We start from the raw sequence: 18612 nt of genomic DNA on the forward strand, positions 1-18612 counted from the left end.
TCGGAGCTGCCAGCACAGAACCTGAGGCGGGGCTAGAACTCACGGACTGTGAGATCATGATGTGAGCCGAAGTCGGACGCTTAACCGACTGAGCCGCCCAGGTGCCCCTGAAATTGTGTTTTCTTGTAAACATACTCCAATAGCTACAGAAACCAGCTCCCTGTTGAGGACGATAGAAATTGTTGCTTTACACGGACTCTAAGATTGCCAACGCCTCTCCCTCTGGCTACAGCCAGATAGAGATCCCCTGCTGACTACCAGGAAATGGGGAGTGCTGTAGATCGAATTCCCCGCTTACATAATACGACAGCAAGATCAGTTGCGTGCACATGATCGCCAGGGTTCCCCTTTCCCCTGACCCTTGAAATGGAGCAGAGTTCCTGAAAACATTCCAGTCGAAATGATAAGGCCAGTTCGTATGGTCCCTGGAAGAAAGCCGTTGCAGGTGAGTTATTGATTGTTTACCCTGAGACTACTTTCTGGTTTGGCCTAAAACCTTGTCGTTTGTGGGAAGGAAAGGCTCTTTGCTATTAACTCCCGATTCTGTAAGCCTTCGCATGGCGACAGAGTTTTGTTAAACCCGCGGCGAGCCTCGGTTTCCCTTGGGATTCCGTGCGGCTTGGCTGGAGGGCCTTCTCTCCAGCACGGCGGGCCCCATCGTCTCTTGGCTTCTGTCTCCTCCAACATGAGCGCGTTTCTTGAAGCTTCTGGTGCCTATTTGTTTTTCTCTTGCGTTTCCTTTGTGTCCATTCATTGTAAAAGAGAAGAACCATTCTGGGGGCGCCTGGGCGGCTCAGTCGATTAAGCATCTGACTTCAGCTCAGGTCATGATCTCACGGTTCGTGGGTTCGAGCCCCACGTCCGGCTCTGTGCTGACAGCTCGGAGCCTGGAGTCTGCTTCAGGTTCTGTGTCTCCCCCTCTCTCTGCCCCTCCCCTGCTCACGCTCTGTCTCTCTTGGTCTCAAAAATAAATTTAAAAAATAATACAAAGAAAAAGGGAAGAACCATTCTGGAAACTTCCCTCCATCTCCGCCTGGGGAAGAGTCCCTGAGACGGTCCTGGGCTACAGACATTTGCTCAGGCTCCTTCCTCTCGGTGGTCCTGGCTGTTTTAGGATGAGAATACCCGTGTCCTTTGGTGTGTGGATGTGCACAGTTTCCTCAGTGGTGACATCTTTCTGGGCTTGTCCACCACCTTCTTTGCCCCTCAAGAAGCATTAGCAAAAGCTCCAAATGTGTCAGACGAGGTCTGCGAAGAGGAAGTATAATCGTTGTGTGGTTTGAATCATTCCCGTAGTTTCTTGGTCAGCATTGCATTTGCTGGATTGGATGACTTCACACATCACACATGGCATAAACTCACACACACACACGATCAGCCTTGAGTTTTACCTCTGTGCACATCAGGGGACGTACCAAGACTATGGAAATTACAGTATCCGTAATTACGTACTGAAAAAAAAAAAATCAAACTTTTCCCAGAATCTGGCTTTGGCTGAACCATCCTGAAGAGGAAAGTTCTTTTGACTTTTGCGACAGACTAACTCCAAGCCTGGTGAGCAAACACTGGCAGGACACAGATCAGGAAAAGTGTGACCCCGAATCTGGGGGTGGGGGGACACTGCTCATAGGAAACATTCTTTCTGCAGAGTTTCCTTTTTCATTTGAAAACTCCCACTTGAAAGTTCCAGGGAAGAATTCCAGGCAGGAGAAATGCACACTGCATGTTTTTAAAAACAATCCCCAAACTCTGCATTTGTGTATTTGTGTCTTGCTCCCACAAATCCCGACGGGGGATTTCTCACGGGGTGCTTTTCCTGGGTCATTCTTTGACAATGAGGGACTCACGGAGACTTCCTGGGGTCTCAGCAAAGTAACTCACTCCGTGGATGGACACCAGTGTCCGTGGCCTTCGCTGCCACCACAGGAGGCAGAAGACGGTACAATGTGTGACATATCCATCGTATAGGACACCTTAGAAACCCCCTTTTGCAACATGGCAAGTTTGTTTTTAGGAAACCTCAAATGTAATGCAAAGGTTTCCATTGATTAAACTTTATACTCATGCCAGCAAAGAGAATACAAAGAAATATTATGGTATTAAATAGGGGAAAGTAATGCATTTTTTTAATTTTTTTTTTTAACGTTTATTTATTTTTGACACAGAGAGAGACAGAGCATGAACAGGGGAGGGGCAGAGGGAGAGGGAGACACAGAATCTGAAAGAGGCTCCAGGCTCTGAGCTGTCAGCACAGAGCCCGACGCGGGGCTCGAACCCACGGACCATGAGATCATGACCTGAGCCGAAGTCGGACGCTTAACCGACCGAGCCACCCAGGTGCCCCGGGAAAGTAATGCATTAATACCTCCTAATTACATTAATATTTTTTATTTTTTAAAAATTTATTTTTTTAATGTTTTTATTCATTTTTTGAGAGAGAGAGTCAGAGCATGAGTGGGGGAGGGGCAGAGAGAGAGAGAGACAGAATTCGAAGCAGGCTCTAGGCTCTGAGCCGTTAGCCTATTTTTGCATTTGGTCTGAATGTAACGATCCTTATTTCCATCCACCAAAAAAAAAAAAAAAATCTTCCTATCATTTATCCGCACTTTGCATGATAGACAGCTCTAAATGACAGAAAGCGGGGGCAAAGTACAAATAAATGAGGCCTTTGGAAAATTTTCTACTTACGGTTTGAACAGCCCATCACCTCCAGCAGCTGGCTCTTGTGCTGATAGGAAGATTTTTTTTTTTTTTTTTGGTGGATGGGAATAAGGATCGTTACATTCAGGCCAAATGCAAAAAGCAAACGGTGAATGCCTTCTGTGGCATTTCTCCACAAAATAACAATTTCCCCCCATGCTGCCGCAGACGAGGATTTACACAGCAAATGATGTTTCAGAAGTGAGCTAAGTATTTGCATTGGTGTGTTAGTAACTTTTCTGCTGCCCATATAAGACAGCATCTTAAATCCCACGTTGCCTAATGGGCACACACTTCTCTGTGTCTTTATACTCTTCCAATCAGATCATATGTATGAGGTTTGTTCGTGAATTGACATTGGGATCACCATTACCAATATTAATGGGGTGTTAGGAAGCATTTCAGCTCAGCTTCCATAAAATCGTATACAATAGTGTCTGGATTGCTCCCAGGTCTCCATTTTCCCCCTAGTCGACCCTTCTACGTCTCTGCTAGGCATCGTTGCAGAAACCAAACGCTCAACTGTATTTGCAAGAGATGTGTTTACCCAACAAAGTTGCTGATTTATCGGTTGAGAGAGTGGGACGATATCCTACGTGATCCCTCTCTGGCTCAGGGAAAAGGTGACATTTTCTCTGTATCGAAAGCACCAAAATAATCATTATGGACAAACAGAGACGTGGAGAGTGAATCATTGCCTGTGGGGAATTAAATTTCCCCCCTCGTGTCAATGTTTCACGTCGCCTGCATCAGGCTAATCCTTGCACGGCGCTCTGTTTACTCAATCGTCGCTCATCTGCTATTGTCGTAACCTCAAGATTATATATTTGGACTTCTCGCGTTTTGGGGTAATAACGCCTTCCTCTTCCCTCGTACAAGAGTTCCACAGACACGAACACCAACTCGAACATTTGGGGTATTTGTCAAGAAGTGGGATGGGGGAGGACATGGAAGGTGAGATCAAAATGGCCCCAGGCAATGTTATGAGAAAGGATGTTATGAAATTAAGTTAGCAGGCAATCTTATCTACTCCGTTCTCATCGATTTTGAATTATCTGTCTTATTGATTCCAACCCAGGAATTAGAACACCATTTCCTAAACTATAATTTTCTATTTTACACAGTAATAATAGTAAGGCTTCCGTGCAATAATGTTAAGCTATATAATCGATAGTAAAAAATTCTACAGTAAAGATCCTGAATGATGGGGACATTCATTTACTTATTTTTCTTTTTTTTTTTTAATGTTTTAGTTATTTTTGAGACAGAGAGAGACAGAGCATGAGCAGGGAAGGGGCAGAGAGAGAGGAGACACAGAATCGGAAGCAGGCTCCAGACTCTGAGCCATAGCACAGAGCCCGATGCAGGGCTTGAACCCACGAGCCGTGAGATCCTGACCTGAGCCGAAGTTGGACACTTAAGCAACTGAGCCACCCAGGCGCCCCATTTACTTACTTTTCACCATCACAGGAAAGCATTCGAGTGTCCCTATTCTGGGAAAACCGATGGCTATCAGAAACCCGGTGTTTGCCACGGCGACCAGGGAAAACACAGATCTTCCTCGCAAAACCCGACAAGCAGCCAACGTGCACAATGGAAGGGACACATAAGTGATAATCACGGGTGAGCTGGGGGGACAGTCCCCCTGGCAGGCCTGCAAGGTGGGCTTGGCCTCAATATGAGTAATGGGTCCTTCCCAGTGTAAACTTGACTGTCCTCAGCACCCTGGAAACAGCCGGTGTGGGCGAGATCCCTGAGTCTTAGTGGGAGAGACTGATGTCCACCTGGTACAGAGAAGTGACATTTGGCTCGTCCCACTGTGAGACTCCCATCTTGCTGCTCTCATGCAATAGAGACAGGGAACCCCTCCCATTTCCAGATAAAGAAACTCAGGCACATCAAGGGTCCATAACTTTGCCAAGAAGCCACAGCCGTGAGGCAGCAGACTCAGGATGGCCTGGCCTTCAGTAGCCGTCCAGGTACCAAGATGCACTGGCATAGCCAGTCCCGTTAATGTCTCTTTTCTGGTCGGAAGTGACACCACTTATTTCAAGCGATGTAACTTCGTCCGTGATGACTCCTGCTGTGCTGTTAATGCCGACATTCAGTTGGTCGCCAAGCCTCCTCCAGTCCACTCCATTAATGCGTTTTTCTATCCCGCTCTCCTGGCCACCCTATCTTACTCTTGCCACCAAAGCTCTTCCAGCCGAGATCAGGTCGTCTCATCTTATTGCTTGAGACGGAACCAAAGCTTCCTAACTGCCGGCCCAGTCCTTGCTCTTCTCACTGGGCATCGGCATCCCAGCCCCCGCTCTGGACTCACCGCCCATCATCATATGACCTCATCATGGAAGCTCTCACCTGTTCTTCTGACACTGTCCTCCTTTTCCCCCATCCCATTCCCTCTACACTCTAGGCATTCTCCACATTATCAGCCCCACCAAATGACTAGCCACGGTCACTCACATTCTCCTCGCTTGCTATGGAAATACTTTTCTGCCTTCTCTTCCATCCCTAAGCAACAGGAGCAAGACCTTTCATGGGATTTTCCTTGTGGACCCAACGTCACAAAACTCAAGCCTAAATCAGGACTCAACTGACCTGCCATGATGGTTCAAACCCCTGGCCACAGTGGGGAACAGTCACTTCCTTCCCGAGTCAGAATCAACGTTTTAACAAGATCCCCGGGTGACTGTGTGCGTATCTGGGCAGCATGTTAAAGCACACTGTTTTGTGTTCATGGTGGTAAGAACACTTATGATGAGATTTACTCGTTGCCACTTAATGTGCCCAGGGCATCACTGTTGAACGACATCTCATTCTAGACCCCTCATTTAGGTGAAATTCTGCAGTTTCTGTCACTCTCTGGCTGGCTTATTTCAGTGAGCATAATGTCTTAAAAGCTCATCCGTGTCATCGCCTATGGCAGGATTTGGGGTTTTTTTAAGGGATGAATAGTCTCCCATTGGATGCATACACCACCCTGTCTTTATTGCCCCCAACTTTACGGAGATACAATTAATAGATGAGACTGTGCATATTTAAGGTCTTCAATGTGATGCTTGGATGCATGGCTGACGTCTTGAATTTGACGTTTGCAAAGCAGATGCCATTTCCCCCTAAAATTACAGGCTTGCTCATGCTCTGGGGCTCCCTTGCTGTCTTCACCATGTTCAGGCACCGGGATGTAATGCTCACAGACATTTCTGCCTCTTCAGTCCCGATAGTTACAGGAGCCAAGGGCAGGCTGCCCTAAAATGTGCCACTTTTGCATACTGATAGTTTAGATACAAATCGTGTAACAGTCACTCAGATCCTCCTCTGTCCCCTCGCAGGCAGGACATCAGGCTCCGACAGGGAAGGTGCCCTCCCTGTTTCAGAGCATAGGGAGATACCCTTGCCACCACAGATGGGAAATTTGGAGCCAAGAGGGCTGTTATTTATATAATGCTTGTTAATTTTGACAAATTTACTGTAGCCCCAATGCTGCTTAGAATTCCTTGCTAACTGGAGCCCCCAGAGTTATGTCCTTTGTCTTACGAATAACTCACAGATTTACTCTCTGTCTGAAAAGCATAAAAACTGCCCTCCTTCCTCATTTCTTTACATCTTAATTTCATTATTGTCCTCTCAGCACAGAGCCTGACGCAGGGCTCGAACCCACGAACCGTGAGATCATGACCTGAGCCGAAGTCGGGCACTCATCCGACTGAGCCACCCAGGTGTCCCTGTTTTTTTTTAAGTTTAAAAAAAAATTTTATTATTTATTTTGAGGAGGGGTGGGGAAGAGGAAGAGACAGAGTAGGAGAGACGATCCCAAGCAGGCTTCTCGCTGTCAGTGCAGAACCCAGTTCAGGGCTTGAACTCACAAATCGTGAGATCATGATCTGAGCCAAAATCAAGTGCTTGATGCTTAACCGAGTGAGGGTCCCTGGCGCCCCAATCTATCTCATTTAAATTTAATACTTAGTGCAGCTGGAAGAACTTGAAGGGTAGAGGAAGAGTTTATCCTCCCCTTCAGAGACATAGTGATGTGATTTCTACCTGATTGCCCACGCCCACCTCCACTTTTCCAGATTCCATCTTGGACGACGACTGTTCTCCCGTCTTGCAGATGGTGCCTTCTCATTGGGTCTTCCCATGAGTGGAAGAAAAGAGAGCTTGGGCGTCTCTTCCATTTCCTATCAGGGCGCAAATCCCATCATGGCGGCCCCACTGTCATGCCCTCAACCCAATGACCTCGCAAAACCTCCCGCCTCCCAACCATCCCATTGTTGGTTACGGCTTCCACATACGAATTTTGGGAGGGACACACATTCAGCCCACAGCAATGTTTTCATGCCTGAGCACGTATCGCCTGTAGGCAGATGGTCAAAAGGGAAGAAACGAACAAAATAAACACCACCAGCTAATTAATTCCATGCACAACTTAACTGCTTTCCAGTGCAGAAAATCACATAGTATCAACTGACAAAAGTAGAATATAAAATTCTGTGTTATGGGAAACACATCTCAAAACACCTCCTCCGAATGGAACAATATGCAGCAAAATATTAGCTGTGTTCATCACGTGGCTGTGAGCTTGTGAGGAAATTTTCTTAAACAAATTTGTCTTATAACAGTTGTACATACCATAAAACTCATCCCTTTATAGTTTTTTAATGTTTATTTATTTTTGAAAGAGAGAGAGACAGAGTGCGAGTGGAGGAGGGGCAGAGAGAGAGAGACAGGGAGACACAGAATGTGAAGCAGGTTCCAGGCTCTGAGGTGTCAGCCCAGAGCCCGACGAGGGGCTCAGACTCAAAAAAGTGTGAGATCATGACCTGAGCTGAAATTGGATGGACGCTTAACTGACTGAGCCACCCAGGAGCCCCCAGATTCACTCCTTTAAAGGGCATAATTTCGTGGGTTTTAGTATGTTTACAATGTCGCAAGATCAAGCACAGTTAATGCTAGAACATTTTCAGCACCCCTAAAAGGAACCCGGTCGTCATGAATATCCCCCCAAGTCACCCACCAATCTGTTTTCTGCCTCGTTGGATTTGCCAAACCTGGACTTTAATATCTTTTTTTGGTTTTCCAAAGTTTTCTATGATGTGAGCATGTTACTTTCACTCCCCATAATCAAAATAATTGCATATTAAAGTTTCTCCTGATAAAAGGATGTGTAAAGGTAAAGTCTGAAGTCACGAACACCAAGAACAGATGAGCTGAGCTTTGAACATCATGGTCCTGAGAAACGAACCACGTGTCTGCTTGGTCCGTCCTCGTCCAGGCTCACATTTTTTCCCCCCTCTCAGCTTTGCTTTCTCAGGTGGGTGCACTTTCTGAGTAATGTTGACAATTTTGTCTTGCAATCAAGAAGCCGATTCTTCCCAAAGTTTGGCATGTTTCAAGTCTGTGTCTACCCAAGGGGCTGCCACTAAAGATTATTTGTCTGGACAAATTTGCTTAGATCAGCAGAGCTTGCAACAGTTGTATAAACAACACCAATTAAAAGCAGAGACTCACAAACGCTGTTGCCTTCACTTAAGGGGATAAATATCAGCTGAACTGTGTGTGGGCCCTTCAGCTGGGATCCAAAGACTAGTGTGGGACCCCCCAGACTAGAGCATGCTCATGATACGATACTATGATATGGTATAATATAATATGATATAATGATATAAGATGGTGATGGAATAGGATATGATATAGTCTGATATGCTATAGTGTGATATAATGATATGATATATCATGACGTACTATAACGTGATATGATATAATAATATGATATGATAATGTATCATATATGATATGATACATCAATATGTAACATAATGACGTGGAATGATATATGATATGATACAATAATATGATGCAATATAATGATATAGAAGGATATGATAGAATATGATATGATATAGTATGAAATGATATAATAATATACAATATAACACAACACAATATAATATGATATGATCCAATGTAATGATATAAGATGATGTGATAGGGGCATCAGCTTTGGCTCAATTGGTTAAGCGTCCAACTTCAGCTCAGGTCGTGATCTCATGGTTTGTGAGTTCCAGCCTTCAGTCGGGCTCTGTGCTGACAGCTCAGAGCCTGGAGCCTGCTTCGGATTCTGTGTCTCCCTCTCTCTCTGACCCTCCCCGACTCACTCTGTCTGTCTCTCAAGAATAAATAAACATTAAAAAAATTTAAAAAAAGATGATACGATAGAATATGCTATAATAATATGATATAATAGAATATAATATAATGATATAATGTGATATGATACAATATAATATAATACAATAATATAATATAATATAATGATATAATATGATATGGTACAATACAATCTGATACACTAATATGATATAATATGATATACTATGATATAATAGTATATGGTATAATATACTGATATAGTATGATATGATATAATAATATAATACAGTATAATATAATATGACACAATGTTATGAAGTAATATGATATACTATGATATAATACATATGATATAATAATATGATATATGACATCATATAATATGATATAATTAATATAACATATAGTAATATGACATAATCAATATAATGTATGACATAATGGCAAATCTTGATCATTGATTAGGACAGAACCAGTGGACATAGGATATAAGGTAAAAGCTTCTAGGAATCTGCAGAGTAGAGGCACAGGGGAGTCAATGAAATAATTCCAAGAAATCCAAGTGCAGGACCAGCTAATCTGAATAATGTGCTTATTGGTAAAGGCTTCCCTGAAAAATATTAAAACATAAACCACATATAAGAGGCAGACCACCCTATGCAATTTTTGTAACGCCTTTTGAATCTCTGGTGACTTGAACATTAAAAGTTCACCAATGTTTAAAAGGAGGAGGCACATGAGCACAAGAACGTGTATCTGTTTTCTGTTTTTCTCACGTTTTAAGTGACAGAATGATTCTCATGTGTCACTGGAGTTGGAGGGAGCTTTGGAGATTATCTGACCCAGACCATGATACTAAGAACCACAGGTTTCTTCTTTCTTTCCTTTCTTCCTTTCTTTCTTCCTCTTTCTTTCTTTCTTTTTCTTTCTTTCTTTCTTTCTTCCTCTTTCTTTCTTTCTCTTTCTTTCTCTTTCTTTCTTTCTTTCTTTCTTTCTTTCTTTCTTCTTAATTTTAAGGTCAGATCATTGGTAGAGAAAAAAAGAATAACAGTTCTTGATTAATTTCTTGGCTTGGAGGCCTGGGCCCCTCCCTGCGTAAGGTGAGAGAAAAACCAGCAAAATGTTCGCGCAATTTGTATTCTGGGAACGTGATTTGTGTTTTCTTTTTAGGTTTCGCTTCTATGTTTGCAATCTCAGAGTTCGGGATTTATGACCATTGGGCGTGGGGGGTGGGGGGCGATGGGGCAGATCCCACGATGTGCAGATCCGTCACGGCAAGAAGACCGTGGGCACACAGACTGGGTAGAAACAGTTTCAGGAAAGTTCGACAGTGCTGCTGGTCAGGAGTGTTCACCCCCAAACGCACTCCCTAAGAATTAAGGACGAGCTAAGAAGACAGGCCATGTGGGAAGGAGAATCGTAAGAGGTAAGAGGTGTATGTCACAAGGACAGCACAATGTAACCCTAAATCCTAATGAGCACCACCTTGCTTTATGATATCCCGCTCATGGCTCAAATCTTAAGGGAACTTTCCATCGGTCGGACAGTGCTCTCCAGGTGCCAAGGAGTTAACGATTCTCAGATTGGATCCCTTTCTGTGGCCCCAAGTCCCTGCGACACGGAACCTCCATGGGCGCACACGCTGTACCCAGCTCTCCTAAAAACCCAAGGTCACAGAGTCAAGGGTTCTCCGAGTGCTGTCTCAACATCCTGTTTGAGCGTGAAACCGCTTGGCTCAGAATGTCCAAAACCCACCCGAGAAGGGGAGAATTTCACGAGTGGTGAGACAGATGCGAGTTTTTTGTTTTTATTTTACGAGACTCGGAAAATATTTAAAGACCCGCAAATTGGTTCTCAGAATTTCCGCAGGGGATTCACAGCAGATCCACACGAACTAAACCATACACGTCTATACAGAAAGCCTGGTTTCCTAGGAGAAATGCGTCAGACGGGACGGGAATTGGGTACCGGCTACACCTGCTGGAAGGCACTGAAGCTGCGATCAAAGCCCCTGTGAGTTGATGTCTGTTATCCCAACGCAAAACAACACTCACCATAAATTAGCAATCGACCTCCTCCTTTTGTAACACCCCCACCCTGTGCCAAACTCTAATCCCGAAGAAGGACTTATACAACTCCCAGGATATACCTTGTTCACATCACAGTGACTCGCGATTTCTGTCCTAATTCGCCGTGTTCTGTATTCCGTGAAGACTGGGGAGGGGCGTTAGTAGGCTCATGCTTGGGCTCTGAGGAAATTCGTACGGAAACGCATTCAGGTAACGTTTCTCATCCTAGGAATGCTGTCACGCTGCAGGGTCACTACACATGAAAGAGAATTCTTTTTTAAAAATTCTGAACGTTTATTTATTTTTGAGAGAGACAGAGACAGAATCTGAACCAGGCTCCGGGTTCTGAGCTGCCAGCCCAGAGCCTGACGCGGGGCTCAAACCCACGAACTGTGAGATCATGACCTGAGCCGAAGTCGGATGCTTAACCAACTGAGCCATCCAGATGCCCCTGCAGGCAAAAAAATTTTCTTTGCCTATTGAGAGGTGAATACAGTGGATGGATACATAATTTTTTGTTTAATTTTGTTTAATTTTAATTTTTTTTAGCTTGCTTTAAGAAATTTTAATTAAATTTCCAAATTTGAGATCATTTGAGATTCACACGCTGTCGTAAGGAATGACACAGAGACATCTCTGGTGCCCTTAACCTAAGTTCCCACCAATGGCAACATCTTGCAAATCCGAACCCGTAACATCACAGCCAGAATATTGACTTTGTTACCATCCAGACACAGAGCGTTCCATGGGTGCAAGGATCCGGTGCTTTGCTCCTTTATAGCTCTGCCCACCTGCAACCCCGTTTTAAGACCTGGAAACCACCAATGTGTTCTCTAGTTCCATCATTTTGTCATTTCTGGAACGTTCTAGAAGCAGATTCATGCAGGATGTAAGCTTTTGACATTGGCTGCTTTCATTTGGCATAATTTCTTTTTTCTTTTTTTTTTTGGAGATTCATCCAAATCGTTGAGTACAACGCTTCATTTCTTTTTTGTGGCTATTTTTGTCAGGGGTGTGGGAAGCAACCCGAATTACTGTTTAGTAGACACACAGCTCGGGCCTGGATTTCTCCCTAGACCATACCTTTGCAGGGTCACACTCTTGCTGGACGGGTGCACACGTGGCCACACGCGGTCCCCCAAATGCAGATCTGCTCACAGAGCAACTATGGGCACACACACACACACACACACACGGGGCCTGTCTGAGGACTGTGGACACTGTCGGCAGGGGACAAAGGCATCAGCATCAGCACTGTCTTCATGGATTCACTGCAAAGTCACATCCAAGCTGGAGCCTTCCTCCCTGGACTGTGTGCATGAGTGTGGGTTCTGTGTCCACGTGTATCCCTTCTCTGCAAGTCCCTGAGCTGACACTGTTGTTTGAGTGACCAATGTCACCACTCCAGCCACATGGCTGATGGCTCAGCCCAGATCTAGGCAACTCCTCAGGGTGTTTTGCATTGCATTTTTTCTTTCTTTTTCAAAATTTTTTTTAATGTTTATTTATTTTTGAGAGAAAGAGTGCGAGCAGGGGAGGAGAAGAGAGAGAGGGAGACCCAGAATCTGAAGCAGGCTCCAGGCTCTGAGCTGTCAGCACTGATGTGGGGCTCGAACTCATGAACTGTGAGATCATGAGTTGGATGCTTCACTGACTGAGCCACCCAGGCACTCATACACACACACATACACACACACACACACACACACACACACACGTATATGTATATACATATATATGCATATACTCATGGGTATACATATACATGCATATACACATGTATATATAGGTACATGTATATGTATATACACACATATATGTGTCTGTCATATGTACACGTGTATTGTATATTCTAGGTACACATATATACATGTATATGTGTGTATATTATACGTACATGTGTATGTACATACACGCATGTAGTGTGTATTATACGTACATATATATGTATATATACACATATGTGTGTATATTAAGGTCCATATATATACATGTATATATGTGTATATTCTCAGTACACATTTATGTATATACACATGTGTATGTGTGTATATTAAGGTACATATATGTGCATATGTGTGTATATTATAGGTGTATATATACATGTATATGTGTGTATAGTATAGGTGCATGTATATGTATATACACATGTATACGTGTGTATACTATAGGAACATATGTTTATATACACATATATGTTTGTATATTAAGGTACATATATATGTGTATACACATGTATATGTGTACATTATAGGTACATATATACATACACATGCATGTGTGTATATTATAGGTACCTATATATGTATATACACACATATAAGTATGTATGTTATAGGTACATGTATATACACATATATGTGTGCATATTATAGGTACACATATATGTATATACACACATATATATGTGTATATTATAGGTACCTATATATGTATATACACATGTATATGTGTATATTATAGGTACTATATATATATGTACATGTATAAGTATTATACTTATATACTATATATATATATATATAAGTACTATATAGGTACTATATATATATATGCACATGTATATGTGTGTATTATAGGTACATGTATATACACATATGTGTGTGCATATTATAGGTACACATATTTGTATATACACACGTATAAGTGTGTATATTATAGGTACATGTATATGTATTTACACATGTGTATGTGTGTATATTATAGGTACTCATATATACATGTATATGTGTGTATATTACAGGTACATATATAAATACACACATATATTTGTGCATAGTATAGGTATATATATGTATATAAACATATATACATCCATTTTGCTGAAGTAATTGCAACCACAAACTAAGGAAGTAAATGTAGTTGTACATCATGTGATATATACACACAGACAAGTATACACGTAAACACACACGTGTTGTGTACATGCACACACATATGTGTATATACGCACACACCTATTTTGCATACAGGCATATACACACACACAAATACACACCAATGTACATCCATTTGTTGAAATAACCCAAAGGCTGAGTTAAACAAAAAAATAAATTGAAGGGAGTGCCTGGGTGGCTCAGTCAGTTAAGTGTCCAACTTCCGTTCAGGTCATGATCTCCCAGTTCCTGAGTTTGAGCCCCGAGTCAGGCTCTGTGCTGACAGCTCAGAACCTGGAGCCTGCTTCAGATTCTCTCTCCCTCTCTCTCTTTATGCCCCTCCCCCACTCGCTCTCTCTCTCTCTCTTGCAAAAATAAATAAACATTAAAAAAAATTATAAAAGTCAAACTGAGAAACCAGAGGGTGATTCCAAGCTCAGAGAAGTAAAAACAGAATGGCAAATACTTCAAGTTTAAAAGTCACGGATCAACGGATGAGCTGTTTCCAAACCCCAGGAAGGAGTGTTTTGGGGAGATAGGGCTGAGTCACATTTGAAGAAATAATCCTTGCTCATTTTGCAAGACTCAGAGAACACTTTCATCCTCCCGCTCGAAACGCGTGCTTTGGAAGGTAAACACACAACCAAATGCATCTAAGTGAGGCACACGGCGGATGTTCGAAAACAGAGAGGTGAACTTGAAATATCCAGAGTGAGAACTTCAGGTCACGTCTGACGCAGCCAGCAGGACTTGGAGAGGGTGTCTGTAGATGCAGGGACAATGTCTTTAAGGCACAGAAGACAACTAGCTGGGTCTGCTGTGAGTCCAGAGGAAATACACAGGGTGTTTCTTCCCACTGCCCACTGACAGTGTCCACATCAGAAGAAGGCAGAGGTGAAGGGCAGCTGCTGTGAGCAAGACCTCGTAAATCCCCTGGCCTCCACTGCCACCACCACCAGCAATAAAATGGTGACTCATTGCAGGGCGTGAGGCAGGTGGAAATCACATCAGACTGGAGGATGCTTTGGAGGGGACACATGGACCCAGTGGGCGTTAACATGAGCCATGTCTTCGACAAGAGGGCAACCAGGTGGCTTTATTAGTCATCTGCCGACATCGTAACGTGTATTAGCCGCCAGGTTAATCGCGGGAATAACGCACAATGAAAACACAGCTTTCTCTTCAAAAAAAGAAACGGGCAGGAGTCTTAAAAATAAAAACGTAGTTGTAAACAGATGGAATTAACAGAAGTGAAGGAAATAGTTGGCTAATAGTACGAGGGGCGCCTGGATGGCTCAGTCGGTTGAGCATCTGACTTTGGCTCAGGTCACGTTCTCATGGTTCGTGAGTTTGAGCCCCACGTCGGGCTCTGTGCTAACAGCTCAGAGCCTGGAGCCTGATTCAGATTCTCTGTCTCTCTCTCTCTCTGCCCCTCCCCTGCTCACGCTCTGTCTGTCTGTCTCTCTCAAAAATAAACATTAAAAAAAAAGAAAGTTTGAAAAAAACACACAACACAACATTTACACCAATCGTCAGCTCTCTAATCTATCAAAACGGACCAATGCTATCTCTTAATCCATTTGAGCTCCTAAGACTGGGGTCACAATCAAGGTCCTTGCTGTTTACAAAGGTCTGAAACTAATAACAGAGAAACACTTCACAGGGAAAATCTAGGAAAAAGACGACACAAAAAAACAAACGAGTCCACTTGGAGACAAACTTTGTGTAGCCGTATTCACAATGAGCAAAAAAGCCTCTAAGAAATGAAAAGACACAAGGTTAGCACGAAGTTATCAAAATATGTGGGGTGCCGGGGTGGTTCAGTCAGTTAAGCACCCGACTTCGGCTCAGGTCATGATGTCACAGTTCATGAGTTCGAGCCCCGCGTCAGGCTCTGTGCTGACAGCTTGGACCCTGGAGCCTGCTTTGGATTCTGTGTCTCCTTCTCTCTCTGCCCTTCCCCTGCTCCCCCTCCCCTGCTCTCACTTTGTCTCTCCCCAAAAATGAATAAAACACTTTAAAAAAATGTCGCCAAAAAGTTACAAAAACACTAAACTTCTCTGCACCTGGAAGCCTGGCTCGTCAGTATACCAAGCCCAGGAATATGTTGTCTGCCCCACCTGCCTCCCACAGGTCCCGGCTCAGGGTGAATCCTGCCTTCAAAGGAAAGAGAGATAATCTCTTCTATTTCTGTTTGTTTTTCTTTTCTTTTTTTTGTGGTTGTTGTTTGCAGTTGAAATTGACTTCTGCCTCTGTCCTTTCTCCTTCCCCGTGAATGTGAGTGAGTGTGCACTCCACTCACCCCACACCTGCAAGAACAGCCCCACACACAGCACACACAACCCCTCCACTCTGTGCCAGGGTCTGCAAACACCCGGCCACAGGGCTCTCCTGTCGCCTGCGTGTTTTCTCGCCACTACAGGACGCGGCCTCAGCGATGCCAGCCATGCCCGCTGCCGGCTGGGAAGAGGCGCGTCCCTCCAGTGCTTTCACCAGCCAGCCAGCCCCTTGCAAAGCAAAAGCCGCCTGGCGAACAGGAAAACACGGCCCAAATCAAAACCAGATGCGTGCCGCCTTGAGCTGCCCTCCCTGCTCCCCTTCCCCTCCGTCTCATTTTACGCGTCTTCTAAAATGGATACGACTCCCCCAAATCCCTTTGCACGGCCGGCCACCTCTCCTGTTCATTTGGGACCACACGGCCTAGGTGGGCGGGTCAGGAGATTCCCCTGCTGTGACTCAGCGAAGGCGGCTGAACTTTATCGTTTGGGCGACGAAGCGTCTGGAAGAAATCAGACACATGGACCGGTTTCTACATACCGATGCACGCAGTAGCTTGCGAGCAATTTATGTGTTTCCCCCCCAACCCTTCTTTGTCTGGTTTGTGCACAGCCAGTGGGAAAATCTCGAACCCAGGCTACGACACCCATGGTTTTTGTGCATCGGACACTTGTGTGAAATGTGGAGAAACATCTTGTCTTTGCGGTTTTCTAGAAGATGCCGTGCTAGACAAGTAAGAATGCATCTGGTCTGTGAAATTCACAGAGAGAGAGAGTGTGAGCAGGGGAGAGGCAGAGAGAGAGGGAGACACAGAATCTGAAGCAGGTTCCAGGCTCTAAGCTGTCAGCACATAGCCCGATGCAGGGCTCAAACTCACGGACTGTGACCTGAGCTGAAGTCGGACGCTTAACGGACTGAACCCCCCAGGTGCCCCAATACTGTTTTCGTTTTTAAAAATAAACTTTAGGGGTGCCTGGGTGACTCAGTCCGTTGAGCATCTGACTTCAGCTCAGGTCATGATCTCACAGTTCATGGGATTGAGCCCCTGCCTGGGGCTCTGTGCTGACAGCCCAGAATCTGGAGCCTGCTTTGGATTCTGTGTCTCCCTCTCTCTCAGCCCCTCCCCCACTTGCTTGCTCTGTGTCTCTGAAAAATGAATAAACATAAAAAAATTTAAAAAACCCAAAAGCAAAGTAAGTCAATCAAAGTTTTTTAGGTTTGCCGTATAGACAAGCCAGCTCTCAGGGGAATAGAACTTTTCATGGCTTGTCTCTGATTCTCTCTCTCTTTCTCTCTCTTTTTCCTTTTTAGTAACAGTCTTTTGACCCAGGTGGTCTTGTTTTCAGGACAATACAGAATATTTTTAACTGTACTATATATAAAGGGATGAACAATACTGGATCCATTGGGAGTTGACTTCGCCTGGTGTCTACAGAGAAATCTAGTTCAGCCGCACCCCATAAATAAAAAACACTTCTTGCTTGGTTTTGCTACAGAATTACGACCGCCATGTTTATTTTACCTCATGTGAACTTTCAAGTTGTTGTTCAATTTATGAAGCACTTTAAAAAGAAAAAAAGATCACATCGAAAGAAAACAATGATGAAGCACAGACATGGAAGACTTCCAGCCAAAAAAATGTGTCTTGACCAGACTTCACCAGAAGAAATTCCATTGACCTAATTCAGGAAGGGATCGGCTAATATTCCCAAATTATGGATGCCTCTGGGGGCTGGTGTCATCCAAAACTATTTTTTTATAACATCCTGGCATTTGTTAAAGCAAATCATTGAAAGGAGCATCTATGGGGATGATTCTGTGGCTTCTCTTATAATGAGTAGAAGTCCATGTTGCAAGACTTTGCTCCTTAAACAGATCTGAGATGGTTTTCTTTTCTTCCTTTTCTTCTGTTGTGTTTTTAAACTTTTGATGTATTGTTTTACCCTGTTTTGGTTCCAGGAACATCCATGTTCACGAAGAGTGGGTGCCTTTTATCCAGCGCCCTTACAGATGCTGAGCACGGTTGTCCTTCCCCAACCCATGGAGACAAGGGGTTGGCACAATCTTGAGGATGACGTTCCAATCCTACTTAACAATGGTGTTGCTTAACCTTCTCTGTGCCAGGCACCTAGTACTGGCTCCCTGAACGCTCTTTCCCTCAACACGCTGTTAGATACAGTAAATCTCCAACTGGGTTCCACGATAGCCTATTAAAACACATTCATGTTGCAGAGCCCATCTGACTTCGCCACCAATCCCAACACTGAACGCAAAGTGACACCAACCATCAGGCATTCTTGCTGTGAATCATAGCAACGAAAGAGAAGAACTTGGTAGAAATAGGAACAATCCCTTTGCAATGTGCGTGTTCTGATCTTGTGGCCACGGAAATCTGACTGTTGTGTTCGTTGCCTAGATGTTCACAGAGGAGAATGTGAGGCTAACTCTCGACTTCCAATGACATGTTTTGGAGCCTTCAGCTTTCCGGAAGCAGCTGGACTGGCCCCCGCTATGACATTTCCTTGAGTTTATGTGCT

General features: G+C 44.0%; 1 long non-coding RNA gene across 1 annotated transcript; it reads left to right on the forward strand.

Annotated features, from left to right (window-relative positions):
* Positions 1-380: 380 nt before the first annotated feature.
* On the forward strand, positions 381-18311 carry LOC145713990 (uncharacterized). The gene is made up of 2 exons (XR_014136754.1): positions 381-445; positions 17387-18311. It is a non-coding gene; the product is annotated as an uncharacterized LOC145713990 (long non-coding RNA).
* The last annotated feature ends 301 nt before the right edge of the window (positions 18312-18612 follow it).

Source organism: Panthera onca, chromosome X (assembly GCF_046562875.1).
Source record: "Panthera onca isolate mPanOnc1 chromosome X, mPanOnc1 haplotype 2, whole genome shotgun sequence".
Classification (NCBI taxonomy): Eukaryota; Metazoa; Chordata; class Mammalia; order Carnivora; family Felidae; genus Panthera; species Panthera onca.